At 36.6% G+C, this 15,653-nt stretch overlaps 1 pseudogene across 1 annotated transcript; it reads left to right on the forward strand.

Annotated features, from left to right (window-relative positions):
- Positions 1-2,798: 2,798 nt before the first annotated feature.
- Positions 2,799-4,055, forward strand: LOC114276518 (carboxylesterase 1 pseudogene; annotated as a pseudogene). Its single transcript, XR_014337512.1, has one exon. The product of XR_014337512.1 is annotated as a carboxylesterase 1 pseudogene (transcript).
- The last annotated feature ends 11,598 nt before the right edge of the window (positions 4,056-15,653 follow it).

Genomic DNA, 15,653 nt, shown 5'->3' on the forward strand with positions numbered 1-15,653 from the left:
TACAGGCAGCTTCCTCATTACATATAGGACTTGTGAAAACTAACAGAACGTTATTCGGACTCATAGGTTGGGATTTAGAGCTGAATATGCCCAAATCTTAGTCGACAAAAGGGCGTTTGGGGAGCAAAAATTCAAAACAACCCCCGAACCGCCATGTGGCCGACACGAATAGCTTCCCCATGCCAAATATGACTTGTTACAATTGACGGAATGTTATTCGGACCCATATGTTGGGATTTAGAGCTGAATACACCCAAAACTTAGTCGAAAAAGGGCGATTTGGGGCGAAAATTCAAAACAGCCCTTGAACCGCCATGTGGCCAACACAAACAGCTTCCCTATGCCAAATATGAGTTGTCACAATTGACAGAATGTTATTCGGACCCGTAAGTTGGGATTTAGAGCCGAATACGCTCAAAACTTAGTCGAAAAAGGGCGTTTCGGGGGCAAAACTTTAAAACAGCCCCCGAACCTCTGTCTGACTCTCACGGGTAGCTTTCCCAGTACAAATAGGACTTGTGACAATTAATGGAATGTATTGAAGATGTATAGTAATGGAAAATTATGGGAAAAATATTCAGAAATCAATATGAACTCAGTTTACGACTTGTTTTAAACTTGCAAATTTTTTTAATGTACATGTTGCTTACAAATAGAAGATTGTTACATTAGCTTTATATTACTAATGAAAGATTTAGTAATGATTGTTCTGCATTTAACAATGTTCCTAATAACAAAAGACTTTAGAAAGACTATAGAATGACTGATAATTGATTCATCATGGAAGGTTGCTTCTCATTTATTTTTATTTGTCACTTGTTGCCAAATTCATTCATGATGTTGGGCATTTTTGGGTCCAATTCTAACGTTTTCTTTGTTTTTTGTAGATGACTTTGTTGCGTAGACTTCCAGAGATATTTTGGTGTATGAGAAGAAATTGTACTTTTGTATAGAAGTAGTATAATACTTTTGTCGTCTTTGGCTTTTGTGCAATTAACTATTACTGATACAGAAAATTTTTTGCAGCGAACAGATAATTACTGCCATGGTAGATAGTTCACCTTTTGTCGCCGTACAAATATCTGATTTTTTGTCGTGATACATAAATGTACTTTTGGCTTTGTACATACATCACCTTTTGTCGTGGTACAGATTACGATGGTAATTTGTACCATGCCAAATGGTTATTTCAAATGGTATAGTAAATGTAATTTTTGTATATGGAGGGCTTTACTTTTTGTATGATTCTATATGTTGTATGGAATTATTATTTTAGTTTGGACAATAGTTAGTTTGTATGTACTTGGACAGTTAAAGTAATTTATTTTTTGTATACGGATGCAGATTGTGGAATGATTGATAGTTTATGTATCACTTTATTTATATACGTATTACAGGTTGCATGGAATATAGACAGGTTATTGACACATTATAATATTTGCAATAAAACATAATATCATGTTTTTGCCGACTAAACGTTTTGTAGCCAGAAAAAAGGAAAAAAAAAAAAAAAACAAACAAACAAACATTTGGCTATTAAAAGTTTTGTAGCTAAAAGAAAATCAAACATTTGGCTACTAAATTTTTTGTAGGCAAAAGAAAAGCAACCATTTGGCTACTAAATGTTTTGTAGCCAAAAGAAAATCAAACCTTTGGCTACTAAAAGTTTTGTAGCCAAAAGAAAATCAAACATTTGGTGACTAAAATATTTCGTAGCTAAAAACAAAAGTTGACGAATAAAAATACTTTTGGCAACTAAATTTTTAGTAGCCAAAAATGAGGAAGTTTAGGCGACTAAATTTTTTGTAGCCAAAAGAAATAGTATTTGCCGACTAAAATTTTAGTAGCAAAAAAAGATTGACTTTAGGCGACTAAATTTTAGTAGCCAAAACACTAGTATTTGCTTTAGGCAACTAAAAAATTTAGTAGCTAAAAATTTTTCCGCAACTAAATCATTGGCTTTTGGCGACAAAAAAATTGGTCGGCAAAAATGTAGTATTTAATTAATTTTCCAACCTATTGGCGACTAAATATTTAGTCGGCAAATGAATACATTTGGCGACTAAATTAAGTTTAGTTGCCAATTAGCTTTCCCGACTACTCTTCGGCTACTAATTTCCGACTAAAAAATTTAGTCGCTAAAGGCTATAGACGACTAAAAATGACTTTTGGCGACTAAAAATTTAATCGCCAATAGTGAAAATTCTTGTAGTGCTCCCACACTTCACCCAGAGCGGCCTCATACATTTTTTCTACCTCCTAACATTGAAATATTGGCCCCACTAAGATTTATCATTTTAAAACATAATACTTATTTAAATGAAATTTTCATAATTTTGGTAAAAATTTCAATATAAAAATTATGTATCAATCAAATTTTTAATAAAATATGTATAAGTCTATTGTCCCAGATTTTGCTATCCATATTTTTCTAGATAGCGTGTTTATGTGGTAGAAATTTAATTAATATTGTGTGAGATCTGAATGTAAATAAATTTAATTCATGCTTGATATTTATAAGTAAAATTCAGATTCGCAGTATTACCTTTAAAGTATTTATCTCCTATTTGGCTTATTAAAGTGAGGACAAATAAATGAAATGGAATGATCATATTTTCTTATAACAATAAATAACGATTATATTTACAACATATTTTTTGCTATCTTTTTCATTAATTAATAAATATTGAAATGATCATTCTATTTTTATTAATTTTAATAAATCAAACATTATTTATTTATTTTTAAACAGAATCAAACACTAATTAGAGAACAAAGAAAATTCAAAGAGGAACAGCAAAGCGATAACATCAATTTGATCTCATAAATTAGGTGCAAAGTCAGTGTCTTATTAAACAACTCAACTACACCCTTCACGTCTCTCATCTCTTTCCTCAATTCAACTCCACTGCTCCTTCATCCCAAACTCAAGCATGTCCGATGATCATCATCAAAATCCACCGCCGCTAACCAATCCCACCACCACTACCATCCCGCTTAGCATCATATCCAATCCAGACGGCACATACACGCGGTCCATACAATTCCCAAGCATCCCACCCACACCCGATCACAACACCCCCTCTCCTGTTCTCTCCAAGGACCTCCCTCTAAACCCTAAAAGCCAAACATGGCTCCGAATATATCTCCCCAAACAAGCCCTTCACGAACCACCCTCCATTCCAAATCTTCCTCTGATTGTATATTTTCATGGTGGTGGATTTGTTTTCTTGAGTGCAGCCTCAACCATCAACCATGACTTCTATGTCAAAGTCGCCGCCGAGCTCTCTGTCGTTATTGTCTCAGTTGAGTACCGTCTCGCTCCCGAACACCACCTACCCGCCGCCTATGACGACGCAGTTGAGACCTCGCAGTGGCTCAAAACCACCCAGGAGCGGTGGCTAACTCAATTTTGTGATTTTTCATGTTGTTTTCTCATGGGCACTAGTGCTGGTGGCAAATAGCCTACCATGCAGGACTACGTGCTACCCAATTTATTGATGATCTTCAGCCCTTGAAAATCAAAGGGTTGATTTTGCACCACCCGTTTTTCGGTGGGACAGACCAGGTCGGGTCCGAGCTTGGGTTGATCAAAGACCCAATTTTGACGATATCTGGGACTGATCTTAGATGGGAGTTGTCATTGCCGGTCGGTGCAGATCGTGATCATAAGTATTGTAATCCAACGGTGGGCGGTGGGTCGAATCAACTAGAGCAGGTCCGGTTGCTGGGTTGGCGGGTCTTGGTGACGGGTTGTTATGATGACCCGTTGATTGACCGTCAGATGGAGTTTTCAAATATGTTAAAGGAAAAGGAATTAAGGACAGTGGCCCACTTTGGTGAGGACCACCACTCCATAGAGTTATTTGTGGAGTCTAAAGCTAAGGATCTCTTTGTCATTCTGAAAATTTTTATTTCTTCTCCATGATTGGAGTGGAAGGTTGTTTAAACAAAGAATAAGTCTAGGATTCTTATTTATCCACTCAGATGTTTTTGAGTACGTAATTGTATGGTGAAAATTAAATTTATGTAATATAAGATCTATTTTTAGGTAATTTTTGAATAGTTAAATATGAATTTATAGTATTATTGTTTAAGAAAAATACATAACAATCAACAATAATTATATTTGTATATTATGAATTATTTATTATTTATGTGCCATTATTATATTGATTTAAAGAGTTTCATGTGTATGTCAATGACAAGATGCAGTTTATGAAGTTACTCATTTGTTGGCTTTTTTTGGCTTTCGAAAGTTACTTATGGAATTTTAACTGTGCTAGTAAGGATCAATAAATCCTTACAGAATTTTAATTGTCATATCAGACGATTGTGTTGAAATTCTTTCAGTCTCAAGGAAGAGAACTTTTGCTGGTGGCTTGTTTAGGAGAAACTTATAAATAATGACAAGTACAAAGAACAATTCAGAAACTAAATTTCATTGATTAAATAAGAACTTACAATGAGCTTATAATGACCTAGCCTCGAAAAGGTTTATAGCAATAACTGCTTGAAACTACTCCTAGGAAATGAAGTGCAGTACAGGAATTGAAGAACTGAAAATGTAAAGAACTGGAAATGTAACAGCTGGAATGAAAAATATAAAGTAAATAATTGGTTTTGGATTTGAGCCTGGGTCTCTTTTGTTGGCCTTCTCTTCTATTTATACTTTCGGATGGTAACGGTCGAATTGGGTTTGTAACCGTCGAAATGCCCTTCCACGATCACTGATCATGGCCTCACACAGTTAGCTTCCGCTACACTATTTTTGCGGTTAGGCTTCCTTCTTGAATTTGAATTTGAACTGTGAGTAACAATTGGGCCACGCCATCTTGCACCTCTTAACTGCTTCAATGCTACGCAGATCCATTGTTATCAATGTGGACTGCCACGTGTTTGTCGTTGATTGAGAACTTGCATTAACTCCCCAAATTACCGTTTACGAGCCACGTGTCATGTTGCGATTGGCCTATACAAAATATATCGTCAACATTTACCCTCCGCACTAATATACCTAATACTTGGTGATATTAGTAGATTAATGCACTTTACCCACGTACCAGGACGTGCATGGACTTTGTTTGTTTTGGAAGTGTAATCGTCTTCGAGTAACAAAGCACTGAACTTCATTAAATTCTCCCTTGCACTTGAACCTTTTCTCCACTATCTGTGTATACGCAGGGGCTGATAAATCTTTAATGGTCAATCAAGCTTTCTCTTACATTGATCGAGCATACGAGGAGGTTTTGGGCAATAATGGCCATCCTCGAAAGAATTTTCATTCATTTAGTGGCCACAATTATCCGCCTTCATTTATACAAGTTATGGAAGCTTTTGCGAAATACGAGCCTCTGGACCTAGAATTTGCTAAAATGAATCTTGGATGCTCTATCTCTGCTCTGAAACCTTCTGCATGGAACGAAGCTGCCTTTTCCTCTTCTGGAAATACTGGCTGGGATGCTTGGCCCACACGTACTCAACCTCAAACAAGGAATCGAATCCATCATAGATTTCCTGAATTTGATGACCCCACTGCCATTCATCCCTCTATACGCAGCTCTGTAGTGTACCCTATGCCCTTTACAACCGTCTTCGCTGTCTTGAAGACAACTTGCTTTCGGTATGATATACCTTTACCTTGCCAACCAGAATAGTGCAAATGACCCCACAACGCATTGAATCTTTGGGAATCAGCCCCTCACTCTTACCCAAGAAAGCAAAACTTTGTTCCTCTGATTGTTGGAGTGTGTGAACGAGCCCCAGTTTCCACCTTTATTTGGAGAGGACACAACTACTGTTTTCTTGCCTCCCAATCCTGATTGGATTGAGGAATTAAAGCTCACCCTCTTTGTAAGCCAGCATTTTGCTCCCTACCAGGCTCCAGTTCCCCCAATTGCTTATCAGCAGTATAGAGCCCAAACCTTGCTTGCTGCTTTCTTTCACTTATCCTTTGAGGTCTTTCGAGATGACATTCCTCACAAGAATTTTTTATGGGCTTGTGACATTGATTCTCGAAGCCACATCCTTAACCCTGTGGCCCAAGCAGAGCTTCACACTTTCCTGGATCAACTTCCTCTCTTGCGCAACTAGCACAAAAATGATTCTGTTAGTAGTGAGTTCTTTGAGGAGATCTCTGTTGCTCGCATTCCAACTCAGTATGAGGCAGATAATCTTCTTGAAGAGTATGAAGATTTCAAGAATCATGGCTTAGAGTATGGGAAAGATGCCAATGAAGAATATACCAATATGGGTAATATGCACGAGAGGGGGGAGATAGAGGAAGTAGAGAGAGCTCTTAAGCAAATAGAGTTCGAAATGAAGGCCCACCAACTTTTCTTCCAAATAAGGGCTCATCAATTAGATAAACCAAAATTTGATAAGATAGAAGAAAAGCTAGAAAAGGAATATGTATTTATTGAATTTTGCTGGACGAAGTTTCATGATCTTGTAACTTTGTCCATTCCATATTTTTATGAAATTGAGAATGTAACCAAGTAGGTTTTCCTAATGTAAATGTTTTATTAATAAAATAGGGTTTTTCATATTCCAATTGCATGACCTTATTCCTTACCTCGTTCATATAATCTGTTCCAATGACAGCTTTGAATTAACCAATATTGCTTCGAAGCCTAGTTTAATTGTCTTTGAAGCATGAAGTTTCTTTTGCAATATTTGTCTTCGAAAGGATTTGTGTAGCAAAAAGTTAAAGAGAGTACTTTCATCTATGGGTAAATCCTCTGGTGTTTGAAATTCCCACATTGCTTGACCAAGTACTGGCTTCATAGTGCTTATTTATTTTGAAAGTCAAAAGAGCAGGCAAGAACCATATTCTAATCACAGAACACTACAAAGACTCCTTCGAAGGAAATTTTCTTTTGTGAAAAGCCTAAGAGAATACCCTCACAACCTTCGAAGTAAACAAACCCTAGCTATACTTGAGTTTATGGTATGAAACTGGCTTCGAAGCCAACTACCTGCTTTCGAAGCCGAACCGAGTATTTGAAAAACTGGCTTTGAAATCAACTACATGTTCTTGATGCCGATCTGAGTATTTGAAATGTGTTTATCTCCTTCGTAAGATGTCCCCACACTGTAGCTCTCTTTCTTCGTTTTCAGGAGTTCTAAATGTTAAGTGAGTAATTTTGGACAGAAATGTTTAGAAACCCCATCTTCTCGCACTTTTACCTATTCGCTTGTCCAATATTTTCCTTTCACTCCCTATAGACACCCCATTTTTGACCGCCCGCAAGACTCGGGCGCTTTGTCCTGTGCACTTGATGATGAAAGTTACATTGTGTATGATTCGACTTCTCAATAGAGGAATTTAAGCTCAAGCTCTGAAACAATCCCAAAACCTTCATATTTACACTATTCTTACCTCAGAGGTTTCTTTTTGAACATTGTGCCACCCTACAATGAGCCTGAAATAGAGAAACATGGGAGCACATTAGGGCTCGGCCGTGCCTCAATGGGAGCTGGTCATGGCCATTTGGGGTCGGCTGTGCCTTTTTGGTAAGAAACACTGTTCTAGGCGGGAATCAACCAGCTGCTCAAATTCTATATGAGCTATTCTATATGAGCTCAAATCAACCGGCCACGGCCATTTGTTTGTCCAACATTTGTGAGCTATTTTGCTCAAATTTTATAAATGCGAACTGGTCCCACTGTGTTGAGGGTTAGAAAAATTTCAAAAGAAGAAAAACTCCCTTGAGAGCTCCTTCTTCTTGTGCAAGCTAGCTTTGAGATATTTTATCATCCTTGAACTATATCTATACGTTATATACACCCTTGGGGCTAAACCTTAGGACCTTGGTTGAGACTTGTGAATCATAATTCAGCCTTAAGAGTGTGCTAGGATCAAGTTTGGTTTACAACCAAAGCTTGCTCTCTTCAAGAGATATAAACTTGTCACCTTTTCTCTTGCTTTCATTTCTATCTCTTTCTATCTATCTCTTATATCTTTGTGTTGTTTTGAATCAATTTCAAGTGTTGGAACTTGGGGTAGAATAGCTACCAAAGGTAGAGAGGGTTAACACCCTTTCTTTTACCTTACTTCATGGCTCATCTCCTTAGTTTTACCACTATTTTTCTAGGCTTTCAAATTGATTTTCAGTGTTTAAAAGGGATGAAAAACATGGTTTAGAAGTCCCAAAAATGAAACGGTTAGCCACCTCTCCTTGCTCTTGTTTACTAGCCTTGTGGTTCCTTGTTATTTCCTATCCTTTTGTGCTTTTAAACATAATATTTAGCCACTATTTTTTACATATTAGGGGCTGTTTAGGGTTATTTTAATTCATTTAATTAGTTTACGCTTTGACTACTTTGCTTGTCATGTTGTACGTCCTCATTACTTTGGGTGTTTATGCCTTAGACACCGAGTCATTCGAGTTGATAGCTTTTGTTTACTACTTAGTTATGTGAAGAGTCTTATTCTAATAAGCAATCTCGCATAATCATTTTTGCACCCTCCGTCTTTTCTTCTTTTTTCTTTGTTTGAGAGTCATTTCAGGCGATTGATTGTTATTCAAGCATGAAAAAGAGACCTATGCTCAATGAATTAATCTCTATGGAGGTTCATTGCCAAGGTGTAGTCGCTCTTTCATGCTATAGATCATTTCTTGTTGGACATGTCTTCTCATTTAGTGGACTTACCTCTCATTATTGGACAAAGTGATTAAGTAATGGAAAGCACTAATAAAAATTGGCTTAAAATTAATGAAATCGACATAAAGAAAATTCTTAAAATTTGTTGCATTCGGCCGGACGTTATGCCGAGTCCATCGCTTCGAGAATTGTCACTATCAATCCATGATATTTTGATGAAACTAGAGGCGTGTTTGTCTCCCTCTTCGAGCTTCCATGATGAGAGAGAGGTGGTCATCTTCATTGTATTTATTAATTATTTTGTCCAAATTGCGTTCGATCATCAAGCCATCAACTCTGTAACAACCCCGACCCATGATTAACGTTAATTGATGCTTAATTATGCCTAATAAGAAATTAAAGTGAAATTTTGCATCATACGTTGTCTTATTTGTGAATTAAAGGCCTTATCGGCATCCCATTCATGTTTAACATAGAAAGATCTATTCATGTTTCCATTTCGGTTTGTGAATTAAAGGCCTTATCGGCATCCCATTCAGAAATTGGCTTGATTTATGTGTTAATTAGAAGTTTTTGAATTTTATAGTAGGTTTAATTAAAATTTGATTCGGAATAAAATAATTAGAATAGTTAATGCTCAATTAAGCCCAAATTAATGAATTTATTAATCAAGCCTATATAAGGCCATCTTATTACCTCCTACACACTTTTACACTTCCACTTCCTTTTGCTTGACCATCAAAAACATGTGAGAGTGTGAGAGAAGGAAATTGAACTCAAATTGTAGAGTAATTGTTAGAATTTGGAGGAGATTGAAATGAATTCAATGGAATTAAACTCCAACTTGAAGAATTTGAGCCTTAGGTAAGATTTGAACTCACATTTTGTAACCTTAGGTTCAATTACACGTGAAATCAACAAGAAATGAAGTTGTTATGCATTATTCAAAGAGAACTGATATTAGATGATAGAATTGAACATGACTCATGCATACATGTGCATATCATAAGGTTTTCAAGTTGTTTTTACAAGAATTCCCACATGCATGTTCATAACTTGGTTTTGTTAAAAGAATTCAACTTGTTTTTGAGCTTATTGACTCACTTGATCATGTTTTGGGGAGTTGAAATTCATGACATTACATACGAGTTATGTTATTTAAGTTTCAAGCTTTGTTTAGTACAATTAGCTCACCTTTTAGGCTTACTTTTGCAAAATAGTTTGTAATTCATCATGTACTATGAGTTTCTTAATGTGCTACTAAGTTTTGACCCAAAAGAATGTGTTTTGAAGGTTTGGAAATTGAATTTTGAGCTTGGGAGCAAATTTGGAAATTCCAAAATTCTGCTCCTACGCTCGGGCGACCACTCTTTGTCTTGCACCTCCGCTCGAACAACCAAAGGTTGGCTCGAGCGTGAAATGCATGCTCCCAGAAGTTTGAGTGTTTTGCAGACTGCTCAAGCGACAAGAGTTGCGCTCAAGCGAGGACTTGAGTCTCATGCTCGAGCGAGCATCGAGCGAAAAAACTAAGTAACCAGTACTTTTGCAAACCGCTCGAGCGAAGGAATGTATGCTCGAGCGACCGCTATATTTTTTCATGTTCGCTTAAGCGAAGAAAGCTATGCTCGAGCGAGGCCACTGTTTCCAACCATTTTTGTTAAGTGTTTTCAAGTACATTTTAGCATCCTCATTGCATCTTAGGCATTCTGTGAGAACCCGAATATAAAAATTAAGTAAATAATTAAATAATAATATTACAATCTCAAATATTTTGGTGGTGAATTCTAAGGTGCAAATTAAATATTATTGGAGGATCTTTTAATTAATTTTAAACCTAAAATAAATTTATGGTGAAAGTCATTGATTTAGAAGCAAGATTTATTATTAAAAAAAAAAATGGAGAAGAGGGTGTGACTTGAACTCTAGACCACATAATTAATAAGTTAGGCTGTTACCATTTGAGTTGCATGTAACTTATATATGTATTTTGTATATTTATCTATCTATTTGACCTAAGTGTGCCCACCACTAGTATAAAATAAAATAAACACAAACCCTAACTCTTGTTATAATTTTTTTCCACAACACTAGCAGCCCTAGCAGCCGTGGGTTTATGAAGGAAAGAGAGGGGTTTTTCAATCATCAAGATTATTGTTGTAGCCAAGAAGGAGAGCTTTGGGTGTGTTGTGCTGTGTGGCCTCCTAGGTTTTCTTCTCTTCTTTCTTTGTTCTTCATCCTTATTCTATTATTATTTTAGTCATTCATGGAGGTTGTAGGTTTATATATTTTATATATATATATATATATATATACTGTTAAGAAATTTGAGGAGTTAAATTCATGTATAAAGATTGGGTATTATTCTTAGTTAAAAAAATCTGCGCATAATCACGAACTTTAAAAATCAAGAAACCATATCTAACGGATGAATTTTAATCTGAAATTTTTACAGTAGATTAATTACATATTGAACTGCATATCTGATGTTTTTCATAATTGTTGGGAGTCAAAATCCATATAAATTGAGGTATCCAAATCTGTCCAGGAAACCAGTCCGAAACAGTAAATTTGCGAGTGTTGTTCTCTTTGGGTATAAATCCAAAAATTATCAAATTAGTGTCATTAGAACCGGTTATGAGTCTAGTTTCGTACGTTTTTGGCCTTTGCATTGATTGCTTGTGTATATTAAGGGAACCGTTAATTTCTTTAAAGTGCTGCAGAAAACAACCTGTTTGGGTATAATAAATTGTAGAAAATTATTTTCATAAGAAAATCAAGTGAAACCAATTGGGTTTGGAACTTAGGATATATTAGATCATATCTGGAGGTTATTGGAATTTTTCGAATAGCGTGAAGTTGGTTTTGTAATTTTCAAAGTTAGCGAATAGATTGGGAAAACTTGTTTAAAACACTGTTTCATCTTAAAGTTATTTTTAGTTAAGTTTCGATCAGAATCTATGTCTTGGGTGATTTTAGACCTTGAAGAATATGAACTTAGGTAATATTTAAGAGTAACGGTGAGTTGGGTTGAGCCGTGTTAGTGCGCTTTAGTTTGAGGTTACTTAGTTCCTATTTTTTTTAGTATTTTTAAATTAGTTGTGACGTGTAGTTTTTATACTTGGTTCAGGGCACTAGTTGGACTTTTACACTCTATACGAGGATTATATTATTTTGTTTTCAGGTGAGTAGTTTCGTGCTACATATTTTTATAAATGTTCCCCTACCCCGAACTATTGAAAAATTAAATTGTTGTTTCATGACTAAACTGTTTTGATAAATTATTATATTATCAATTGAATCAAATTATTTCCGAAACATGTGTGAACTTGGCATACTGTAAACTATTTGTTTTGGTCTCATGTTTATAATGATGAACTACCATGTTTTGCGAAACTGATGTGTATTGATTATTGGGACCATGTGTGTATTTAGTCCAGGGAAATTATTCCACTGTGTGTGGTGACTCTGGCCACTAGGGAACAGATCCGGGTTGGGCCGTGATGACTCTAGTGCTCAACGATTGTAAGGAAAAGACCTTTAAAAATAACTAGGTGACCTTCAATCGAATCGTCTTTGAGAAAAGGCCCAGGTGCCACCCTGAGGATGACTCTTAGTTCGATTTTGGATCCAACGGGGCTTATAGCCTTGAGAACTGTGTGGCAGATTATTTGTTTTTATTGGTACCCAGAAAATTGGTAGTGTTCATGTTATAATCTGTTTTAAGTGGAAAATGTCGTTTATCATGTTCTTGCGAGACATGAGTATTTTAAGTGTTGAACTGTGGAACCTTCTTTTTGAAACAGATTGTATTTACCAAACTGTATGCCAATCTAGTTTCTGTGATATATATCTTATTTTGGAATTGAACCCTGCTTTCAAAACTGTATTTACTATCCACGTTGCTACTCACTGAGCTATCAGCTGACTTAGTTGTTTACCATTTCCAGGTGTTAGAAGGACTTAGAGTGGACTCATGGCATAGCAGGGACTCAATTGTATGGACCTCTAGGGCATTCCTTTAGTTTAGAGTGTTATGTCAAGTTTGTGCATATTTATATTTATTCTTATCGAAGTTCATTTAGGATTATTTTTTATATGTGGGTTGTTTATATCCCATAAGTTTGGATGGTTTTTGATTACGGTTGATTTTGCCGTTTATAATTGTGACATGTCTGGATTGAGTTTTGGTTATTTATTATTGGACTATTGTTCAGTTGTTCAATGTGATTGGATTCGTGTTTAGGCTTACGTGTGCCTTGGGCTAAGTCCCTGTAGGCCACGGCCGGTCATGCCCGGATTTGGGGTGTGACAATTGTGGTATCAGAGCTATAGATTTATCAAGTTACATACCTTGCATTTCATCATTTAGACGAGGTCCGAGTCCCTATAGTCTTTAGTAGTGTTTGGTTAAGTTAGTTTTGTTTAAGCTTGTGTTGAATCGTTCTTGATTTCATTTTGAAGGTTAATAGTTGGCACCTAGATATCTACACTGATTGTCTATTCCTGGTGAGCCTTTGATGTTTGTATTACCTTGTGTACTCCATTAGGAGAAATAGTAGTGTTAGGAGATGTATGTAGATCTTGTGAGGTAAACTTGGATTGTATGATTGTTCTGGTGGATTTGATTTCCTTAGAGGTGAAGGATTTTGATGTGATTTTGGAGATGAATTTGTTGACGAAGCATCATGCATCTATTGATTGTTTTAGAAAGAGGGTAGTTTTTGCTATGCCAGGGCAACATGAGTTTTTCTTTCAGGGGGATAGGAAAGGGTCTTCTATCTGTTTTACTTCTTCCTTTTAGGCTAATCGAATGTTAAGTAAAGGGTGTCATGATTATTTAGCTTGTGTGGTGAGTATCGAACAACCAGAGTAGAAGTTAGAGGAGTTGCCTATAGTAAGTGATGTGTTGATGTTTTTCTAAAGGATCTACCTAGACTTCCTCTAGATTGTGAGGTAGAATTTTCCATTAACTTGGTCCCTGACACAACACTTATTTCTAAAGTGCCCTATATAATGGCACCATTGGAGTTGAGGGAGTTACAAACTCAGTTACAGGAGTTGCTAGACAAAGGTTTTATTAGGCCTAGTGTTTCACCTTGGAGAGCACCTGTGTTATTTGTGAAGAAGAATGATGGGTCTATGAGATTGTATATTGATTATAGAGAACTGAACAAAGTCACAGTGAAGAATAGGTATCCTTTGCCATGTATTGATGACCTATTTGACCAATTGCAGGGAGCTTAGGTATTCTCTAAGATGGACTTGAGGTCAGGCTATCACTTGTTGAAGGTAAGGAATAAGGATGTTCCTAAGACAGCTTTTAGAATCCGTTATGGGCATTATGAGTTCTTGGTGATGCCTTTTGGTCTCACAAATGCAACAGCCACATTCATGGATTTAATGAACAGAGTATTTAAACCCCAACTAAATAAAATTTGTTTTAGTGTTTATTGATGACATCCTAATTTATTTGAGGAGTAAAGAGGAGCATGAGCAGTATTTGAGGGTAGTATTTTAGATCCTTAGGGAGGAGAGATTGTGTGCAAAATTTAAGAAGTGTGAATTCTGGTTGAGCAGTGTATCCTTTTTGGGTCATGTGGTGAGTAAAGATAGGGTATCTGTGGATAGCACAAAGGTGGTAGAAAATCGTTGATTGGCCACGACCTACTTCTGTGATAGTGGTACGTAGCTTTCTAGGGTTTGCTGGATATTGTAGACAGTTTGTGGAAGGATTCTCCCATATTGCTTTGCCATTTATAAATCTCACTAGGAAAGAGGTAAAGTTTGAGTGAAATGATGATTGTGAGTGCAACTTCCAAGAGTTTAAACAGAGATTGATATTAGCTCCAATCCTTGCCTTTCGTACAGGTGGTGGTAGTTTTGTGATTTATAGTGATGCTTCACGACAGGGTTTAGGATGTGTGCCCATGCAGCATAGGAAGGAGATTACTTATATGTCATAACAGTTGAAAGTACATGAGAGAAAGTATCCTACGCATGACTTGGAGTTAGCAACAGTGATTTTCGCTCTTAATATCTGGTGACATTATTTGTATGGAGAGTCATGTGAGATTTACACTGATCATAAGAGTTTGAAGTATATTTTCACACAGAAGGAACTAAATTTGAGGCAAATAAGATGGCTTGAGTTACTAAAAGATTATGATGAGAATATTTTATATCATTCGGGAAAGGCAAATGTGGTTGCAGATGCCTTGAGTAGGAAGGTCGCAGTTGGAGATGTAGCAGCTTTGTCTATTGAGAGTTGTTTGGCGGAAGACATGAGACGTTTAAGGCTTGAGGTTGTTACGCCTGGTGATAGGGCTTATTGTAGTCAATTGAAAGTTCAGCCGACCTTGAGAGAACGGATTCGTTTAGCTCAGGAGATTGATCCCCAGTTTGAGTGTATTTAAGGAGAGATGGCAGAGGGTAAGCATGTAGACTTTGTGGTTAGTGATAATGGGTTGCTTAGATTCCGTAGCCGAATTTGTATTCGTGCTAGTGGTGATTTGAGGAAGGAGATTATGATAGAGGCACATAGTTCTAGTTACAACATTCATCCTGGAAGCACTAAGATGTATCGGGATCTTCATGAACATTTTTGGTGGAATGGTATAAAGGGAGATATTGCAGAATTTGTGGCTCAGTGTTTGGTGTGTCAACAGGTTAAAGTAGAACATCAGAAACCTGCGAGAAAACTACAACCCTTACTTATACTAGAGTGGAAGTGAGATCATATTACCATGGATTTCGTGTGCGGATTACCTCGTACTAGTAGTAATCACAATGCAGTTTGGGTAGTTGTTGATAGATTAACCAAGTCATCACATTTTATTGCAGTACGGATGAACTATTCTCTAGCTCGATTTGCACAGTTGTATGTGAAGGAGATTGTTAGATTGCATGGCGCACCAGTGTCAATAGTGTCAGATCGGGACCCTCGTTTTGTGTCTAAGTTTTGGGGTGCGTTACAATCAGCTATGGGTACTCGGTTAAATTTTAGTTCAACTTATCACCCTCAGACAGATGGGCAATCGGAGAGGACT

This window comes from Camellia sinensis, chromosome 8, assembly GCF_055761805.1.
Source record: "Camellia sinensis isolate YWXY chromosome 8, ASM5576180v1, whole genome shotgun sequence".
Taxonomy (NCBI): Eukaryota; Viridiplantae; Streptophyta; class Magnoliopsida; order Ericales; family Theaceae; genus Camellia; species Camellia sinensis.